This window comes from Neltuma alba, unplaced genomic scaffold (genome assembly GCF_004799145.2).
Source record: "Neltuma alba isolate B1F8T4 unplaced genomic scaffold, ASM479914v2 tig00012674_pilon, whole genome shotgun sequence".
Classification (NCBI taxonomy): Eukaryota; Viridiplantae; Streptophyta; class Magnoliopsida; order Fabales; family Fabaceae; genus Neltuma; species Neltuma alba.
Genome location: NW_021637106.1, coordinates 138946 through 148240, shown reverse-complemented (window position 1 = coordinate 148240; position 9295 = coordinate 138946).

Here is a 9295-nt window from a genome sequence, read left to right as displayed (position 1 = left end):
GAGTCTCATGCTCTCTCTCCCTCTCTGTTCCGTTCTTGCTCTACGATAGACAGTGACTATCTTCAACTTCATCTCCTTCACCATCGATAACATTGGTAACCGCCAAGTCGGAGAGCTAGTGCTTGCATGAGAGCTAGCCATTGCATCGTTTGGTTCATACTAAAATCGATGACATGAACTCGCCTTTTGCCTTTGAATGTTTCGAGGATGGCTTGGTTAGTTGTGAAATGGGTAAATTTGAAGTATGGACTCTAAAAACACATCGAAAAGAGAATGATCGAGGGTTTTTTTTATAATTAAAACTGATATATACGGCAAGCAAGCGTTTCCGCAAAGTAGGTGGCAACTTTACCCATAGCTCTGGCATGAGACACCGCGAAAAAGGCTTGGAAAGCCCGCATGTTATATCTTGAGCTCTATCTAAACACACATGTTTGTGGCATTTTTATGGTTGTTGTTTTTTCATGTTATTTCTTGAGCTCTACCTAGCATGATTTGATGTCCGTCTATATCCAAAGGTACTTTTCATGTTGTTTTAAACTAGCTATGGGAATTTTGGAACCAAATTGGGAGGGAACGTGGAGCAGAAAAGAAGGACGCCAATGACCACCCGTGTTGGTCGTTATAAAATGGATGAAGCAAATTAAAGAAAGAAACGACCGTGAAAGAGCCGACGAAGTCAAAATCAAAATTGAATTTGAAAGCGGAAATAATGATGATGTTAATGATGTTATATAAAGGAGGAGTTTAGAGTATGAAATCATTATTATGGGTAGAGATAAAATAAATAAATAAAAATATTGTGCAATCATACATAAGTAATTAACAACTAAAGAGTGTCATAACGAGTAACATGATAATGATGAGATTCGGTTTGTGAAACAAACAATAAATCATGGCATATTTACGACTTGGTTTTATCACTTTATTCCTTCATCCATGTTTATTTTATTTTCACTCATCACTTCCAGTCCCTCCTCACTCACTTCTCTTTCTTCCACTTTTTGTTTTTCCAAAAGCAACTTTTTGGCCCCAAAAAAAAAAATGATAACCCTTAACCACGCATGACTCTAATAGCCAAAAAAAAAAAAGAGAGGAAAAATTAGTGAGAATGATTTAGAGGAAATAATGTTTATTGGAGATGATCTTAAAAACTGTGATTTTTTTAAAAACCAAATAGCAAAATATAAATTTAAAAATACTGAAGTACTCCTACCCAAATCTCCTACCTTTTCTCTAACCATTAATTTTCAATTTTCAATTTTCAATTTAAATTCTTAATTCAATTTAATTATTAAATCTTCAACAGGTTAATGAATGGTTTGAGCCCTTATAAGATCATTAATAATGCTAGTGATAATATTCGGATGTCAGTTTTGAAACTGCTCAGGTTGATGTGATTGATTATGTTAGCGCCTCAATTATTCCATTGGATGATCTATGCCATTTATTAATGCCTTTTTTGGTCGGTATGTTGCCCCTTTTTGTTTTTGACCTAGGTATGTTGCTATTTCAAACTTTTTTTTTTTTGGTGAAATGTTGCTATTTCAAACTTTGTACAAACAATTATTTGGTTTACTTAGGGTGTGTTTGGATGAAACCAAACCGTGGTTTGGAAAAGTGATTCTGGAGAATAGATTCTGGAAAAAATAGATTCTGTGAAGAATAGATTTTGTAAAAAAGTGATTCTGAGAAGTAAGAGTGTTTGGATAGTTGTTATCAGAAGTACTTTTTATATATACAAATTACTAAAAAAAAGACATAAGTTAATATGATAATTACAGAAAAAATAGATTTTATGATATATTTTAATTTGAAGAAATAAAATTGTTAATAATATGTTTTTTACCAACATAATTAATAATACATAAGATAATATAATTAATAAATAATTAATGTCTATATATATTTATAAAATATAAGATTAAATATATTTATAAAAAAATATGTTTATAAAAAAAATAACAAGATACATATCATATAGGCCCTCACACTCTCCCTTTTTTCTCCAAAAGCAAAAAAATTTTGCTTTTTCCAAAACCATGGTTTTGACCCAAAACCATGGTTTTGGTTTTTGGAGAGGCTGTTTGGGTAGCATTTTCCCCAAACCATGGTTTGGGTCCCCAAACCATGCTATCCAAACAGAGCCTTAGTTTGAATGTATTTATTTGGTTTATAAATTTTTTTGTTTACAATCAATTAAGTATAGATCGAATTGAGATTGTAGCTTCAGAATTGAATTAAATATAACGCCAAATTTATTTGGTTTGAGCAATATTTATTGTTTTAGACCTGAAAATTGAGATCCATAGAAATATATATGGATACAAGAGTAAAATGATAGCATAAAAATATTTCTTTAATGAAAAAAGGTAAAATATATATTTAGTCTAGAATTTCTTTTTGATCTCTTAACTTTTAAAAGTATAATTTTATTTATTTAATCCTAAAATTGTTAATAAAAAATATGACATTAAAATCTTAAATATTAATAAAACATTGTCAAATGCTAACATATTGAGTTCATTAATTTTTAAAACAACTATGATTGTTATAGAAAATTATCATTTAAGCTTAATAATTTTAGAGTTAAAAGACCAAATGAATGCTTTTTAAAGTAAGAAACCAAAATTTTGTATAAAGTTAAAGAATCAAATTTATACCTTAACCAATGAAAAAAAAATCCAAAATCAGTTGTAAATTAAGGCGGTGGTCAGAAAAAATGTGTAAAATTTGGTTAAGAGTGTTTTGGTATTTTTAAATTTATATTTTGATACTCGATCCTCCTAAATAATCACATTTTTAATTTACAACTGATTTTAGATTTTTTTCATTGGATTTTAATTTAAAAAATTCTCTCTAATTTTTTTTAAAAAATATGTATATACGACTGAAAGTTAAAAAATGATAACTATGATCTATTCATTCTTTTAATTATTCTCTAAAAATTATATGGACTTGTAGAAAATGTGTAGATATATATATATTTTTAAAAAAAACTAAAATATATTCAATAGTACTCCTCCGGTTCTAAATGTAAGACCCTTATACACACTAGTATAAGGGTCTTACATTTAGGACCGGAGGAGTATAAAATATCTTCTCAATATATAGCACTCAATTTTCTAAAACGACTATTGGTACAATTTTATCCTTAAAATATCTTTTCATGCATGAAAATATAGAATTTTTTGAGGAATTGAAATCATCCATTTAAAATGATCCTAAATTAATTATTTCCATCGCTCATCTTCCATGTTCTCATTACTCAACTTTTCAATTTTCAATGGTCATATTAAATATTTTCAGCACTTATCTTTCATATTTTAGTACTCAAAATGATTAAAGATTTGAGTTGAATATATGAAAAATAAATTTAGAAAATGCCTAAGATGACTGTTGAAAAAATTAAAAATTGATTATTGAAAATTTTAAGGGCAAAATTACTTAGTTTAAGGTAAGATTATGCAAAAAAAAAATTCAAAATGAGAAGTGCTACTGAGAAAAATATTTTAGGATGTTAAATACATATTATTCTTTTCAAAAAAAATTTCTACAAATAGTCCACATAATTGAGAAAAAATAATTAAAAGAATGAATAAGCCATAGTTATGATTTTTTTTTTCATCAACTACAGTCATATATAAGTATTTTTTTTTCGCTATTGTAGTTTTTTATTATCGCAACGGAATGCTTTGCTATTATAGTTATGGGTAGTTCAAGTTTTTTCGGGGCCACGGATTTCTTTTCGGGAAAAAAAAGAGCGGACGAATCACGAAAGAGAGAGGAGCGAGGATGGAATGGAGCGAGAAACAAAAAACCGGACCGGATACTAAACCGGTTGAGACACTGGTTTAAGGGTTAGTGGGTCAGATCGGGGTCAGACCGGAATCAAACCGGTGATAATTAAAATAATATAATTTAGTTAAAATTGATAAAAATATTCATATTCTAATTATAAAAAAATAATATTTAATTTTTAAATGGGTAATCATATTACAAAATATTTATGTATATAAATGATTTTTATTTCTCTTTTTTATTTTTTTCTTTGTTCTTTCCTGTAACCGAATGGGATCTTTTTTTTTTCTTTTTGTTTTTAAATTTTTTTACCATTTCTTTTCTCTTCCTCTTTCTTCTCTCTCCCACGTGCACACCCCTTTTTCATTTTCTTCCCTATTTCGCGCATCACGAGCAGGCTTTCTTTCTTCTTTTTGCCTTGGACAGTGAACAAGCAGTAGAATAGGCCATCAGCTATGAGTATTGCCTCACTGAGCACGCATCATCATTTTCCTTTGCCTCTCAAATTGCTTCTGCCTTCTTCACTTCTTTCTTTCTCAAAAGAAGAAACAGCAAACTCTATCCCCATTTTGTTTCTGTACACTTCATCCATTCATTCTACTCTTTCTATTATATTTTTGTTTGTCTTCCGGTTTTCTATGGGTATGCTTCAAAGTGGCGCAAACAAAGTTTTATCTTCCTCCACCTTCGTGATCTGCTCTGTTTCTACCACGTCTCTCTACAGTATTCATTGTCAATGCAAATGGTGAGGCGTCTGGCGAAAGGTGAGAGCAAGAAAGAAGGGAGAAGAAAACAACCGGCCGGCCCAATAAAACCGGCGGTTTGCCCGGTTTTTACCGGTTTTTTCCGGTTCGTTCCAAGTCATTCCGGGTTGATTGAAGGCCGGTTTTTAAACTAAACCAGACCGGACCTCAGACCGGTTCACCGATTTTTCGGTTAAACCGGCCGGTCTGGTCCGGTTTTTTTCTCCTTGGAATGGAGTGACGAGCGAAAAATAAAAGGTGGAGGAGAGAATAGAGTGACAAAATGAGGTCATATAATTGATCAGCACTCAAATGTGAACGATTGATTAAATTACTTATGTGTAATTAACAAATATTACTTTTGTTTCTCAATATAGAAACTAATTAAAAATTTAATCTGGTCTCAAATATAATATCTCAATTTATTTTATTTTCAATATTTATCCTTTTTAGTCTCAAATAATTATTATCATGATTACATATATTAAGGTGTTCCGTTAAGAATAGTTTCAATGCATATAAATAATAATAATATTTTAGGAAAGACAATTCATTAATTACTAATAATTAATTTTTTTAATATCCACATATTAATTATTTAACTATAATTTTTTTAAATTATACTATAAAATATGTTTTATATTTAAAATCCAAGGGAGCATTAGGTTTTAAGGTCCTGAAGAAAGGCTGATTTAACCCAAAAGCCCTGTTTCTTTTATATCTAGCAGCAATTTCCAAAACTCAGCCTAAATGATCGAGGGCTCGTAAGCACTAAATTTTGTTTTTGTTTTTTTTTTTAAAATTTTCTTAAATAATGACCAAATTCAATGATTAGGCATGCAAATGGTCACAGTTTGAGTGATATGTTTTAGTTGGAAATTGAAGAACTCGTACTGAAATTGAACTGGTTTGTAACCACGAGTCTGCTAAGGAGATCAAGCGAAAAAGATAAATGAAGAATCAGAATATGTGTCATTGGATTAGAACTATAAAGACTTAAATGCTTGATAGAAAGGAAAAAAGCTACTTTTCCAATCCGAAATATAAAATCTTTTTTGTAGTGTAAATTAGACTACAAAAAAAATCTTATATTTAGAACCAGAAGAATATAAAAATTTAAATAAAAATAAGTGAAAGTATAAAAACGTGATAAAAAAAGCAAAAAATTATAAAGATTTGATTGAAAATTCAACCTGTAGTGCTGCATATTAATTGTCCCAAAGGACCAGGCGAAACCTGGCCCATGTTAACTCTTGTACCCTTTTTACCTCTTATTTCATGAGCCCAACTCTATCAAGCATATTGGAGAGTGGGACGGCCCGTATCGGATTCCCGGTTCGCTGTTCGCAGATCTCTTTCACCAGTCGCCTCCCTCACCCTGTGTCTCACCAGTAACTGCGCGCCGGTGTCCGTCGCCGCCGCTCTCTCACCGCTCTCCGGTGCTCGGCCCTCTCACCCGCTCTGAGCTTTTTCTTTATCGTCTTTTGTTAGGTACTCTTTCACTCACTACCTTCGTCTTTATATTTATAATGAGTAATTGAGTATGGAATATTGGAATGTGCTTACCTAAACTTGTGTTTTGGTGTGTATATAAAATTATTTTTATGATTAGCTTATGACCCAAATTGAGCGGTATTAATAATAATAATTGAAAAAAAGGAAACCGACTAGTAACTTTTTTAACGAAGTGTCACGTAAATGGAAGCTTCTTTTTTGAATTCAACGAAGTTACGCATTGGCGTGTGTGTATAAAGGTATTTTTATCTCAAGCTTTTGCTTGCCAAACTTCCAAAACAAAACAAAAAAAATTTATGATTAGTTTATGCACGACACTACTTGAGCAGTTGACCATGTAACTATCAAATCCCATTAAAATATTAATAATTAATGGTTACCACTCATGTTGGCAAGTTTAATAAGAATGGCAAGTCATAAAACACACCGGAGAAGAGAGAAAGAAAGAAAGGTAGTATGGTATCGAAAAAGTACGTATGACCCAATTCATTCTATTTTTCATGCATAACTTTTTTAAAAATTAACAGGAAGGAAAATCATTACAATTTTATTTGTTTTGCGCAGAAGGATTCCGATCGATCTTTTTTCTTTCAGCATCTTCCTTTGTTTTTTTCCATAACCACCCTTACAGCTCGCTACCCATTGCCTCTGGGCGCCTTACAAAGTTCACTTCGTTTTTCTCAGGCTGGACCAACCTGAGTAGGTTGGCTCAGTCTCTAACCTGATGTGCAATTTTTATTTATTTGTTTGGAAAATTGTTTGCATCCATCAAGTGTCTTTCATTACCATCAAATATTACAAGTTTGATGTAATTAGTATTACTTCTTATAAACAAATCTACAAATTTCTATGCAACAAGTGTCTCTCGCCTATGAGGCTTCTATTTCCATTATTATACCTCGTTCCTATTTTATCCCCTCCAATACTTCAATTTAGAACTAAAATAATTGAGGGATTTGGTTTTTGAATAAATTACGTTTGCATTGAATTAATGTTGGACATATGATTTAGTTGCCAAGGATAGTTGAGTCCTTATCCAAAAAGAGAGGTTAATATAGATTCTCACATTATGAAGAACAACTATGTCCGAAACAACGACAAAGCTAAGATCTAGACATGACATATCACAATAATAACTTTCCCACAAGCAAATAATGCCAAAGCTATAGACATCACGTTTAACGCTACAAGATTTGCCCTCTATGACCTCTAGTGCCATGTAACTAAGGGTTTTTGTTTTGTCTATTATGTCACTCAGATTCCTAGCTTTAGCACAAGCAACTCCAAAATCATATATTTTTAGCAACATATGTTCCATTTTTACATCAACATGTACAGTCTTCTTCAATTATAAATAGATAATTCTTCTAGAGAGATCCAAGGCCAAACGATCCTACAAGCTAATTAATTTCTTCAACATATTCTCACCATGAAAATACTTAACAACAACATAACATGCCCTAAATCAAAGAAGATTTTTCCCACCAGTTGAAGAGCAATTTGTTGGAATCTTAAGATTCAAAGTTCCCATCGATGCTCGAATAAATTTTGTAACATTCAAATAGTTAAGTTTATGCCAAACAATAACCTCTTGTTAATGGACGCACGTAGAGTGGTAGTTCCAGCCATTGTGGTGGCACAATCCTCACTTCAATTTAATATTTTCATTATAGCTTCCTGGTTATTACATTTAAAGGTGCCCCTTATAAATAGCACATAAACCCCATGAGCAAAAGCATATGGGATATTTAATTTGGCCAAATCAATCTCTTACTCTTCTTATATGGCCTCTTCGGAACTAACTTTCTCAAAAGTGCTTTTTTAACTAAGCATCCAAACTTTTAAGATCAATCTTAACAGTTCTAAATATCATATCTTTATTGCCTTGACTTTTAATGCCCTCAATCTTTAAATCCTTAATTTAGCTCCTTCTGATTCAAATCCATCTTTTATGTTCAAACACCTTAACCTTCCGAAGCTTTGAAGATCTCAGGAATTAGAGGCAATGACTATAAGACAAAGTGGGTACTGTGGAGGACATTACTACCACCATTCTGAGCTAGAACGATTGTTGGTTATAAAACATGTGGCAGAGGGATTGAGAGAAAAGCATTGGCGTTCTGTAATATTGCAGGGCAACGAGGCTCATAAAGCGGACAACTTTAAAAAGAAAATTATTTATAATATATATTTTATTTGAGAAAACGATGTCTCTTGTTGCTAGAAATATAGATATTTTAGTTCATGGTATAACACATAAATATTTACTAACAGTGAAGCATTATGTTAGTTAATTTTAATCTATTACTAAGGTATACTTTTAGTTCTTTAACTTAAAAAGAAAAAATCAATTTTTAGTCTTTTAACCCTAAAATCGTTAATAAAAAAATAACAATATTAAGACTTTGAATGTTAATAAAACATTCACAAGTACTATCATATTAAATTTAATTCTCAAAATAACCATAACTATTACAAAAAATTATCATTTAAAATTAACAATTTTATGATTAAAAGACTGAAAATGTATTTTTTTAAAGTTAAGAAATCAAATTAAAACTTTATATAAAATTAAAGAACTAAATATATATTTTAACAATTATGTACAAAAATTTGATGAGAAAGTGAAATGAAGTATTTGAATCTCATTTGACTTTTTATAAATTATTCATGATGAAATATCCAAAATTAATAAATAATTATCTTTGAACCTTGATTCTCTTCAAATAAACTTTTTTTTTTACCAGAGCTTCAACTAAACTTAAATATTGCTCTCCTCCTCTCTTTAATTTGCCCGTTGTTTCCCTGTATTAAAAAAAGGCGTAATGTCCACCGAAAAAGAAGAAGAAGAAGGATAATGGCGAGAGGAAGAATATAATTTGGGCTAAGATTGGTTATCGAGCCTCCACTTAGTTATTAAGTGGCTTTTTTCTTTTCGGCGTTCGTTATTAAGTGACTTTAGTAACATAAGCTTTGTATGGGGCCGTGGACTAAAAAAGGGGTCTAAACCATTGTGAACACTGGATTTTGATCCGCTAATATAGAGCTCCTAATCCAACTTCGCATCAGAGTCATGGGCCTGAGCCACTGCTTGCTTACCTCAGACGTGCATCGTTTTCGAATTTTATTCTTTGTCCAATACACCCATCAATGCCCCGGGTTCGCCCGTCCTGAGTTGACCTTACCCCGCCGAAAAAAATCTTGAGTTTTGACTTAAATCGTGAGCTGACGCCCAT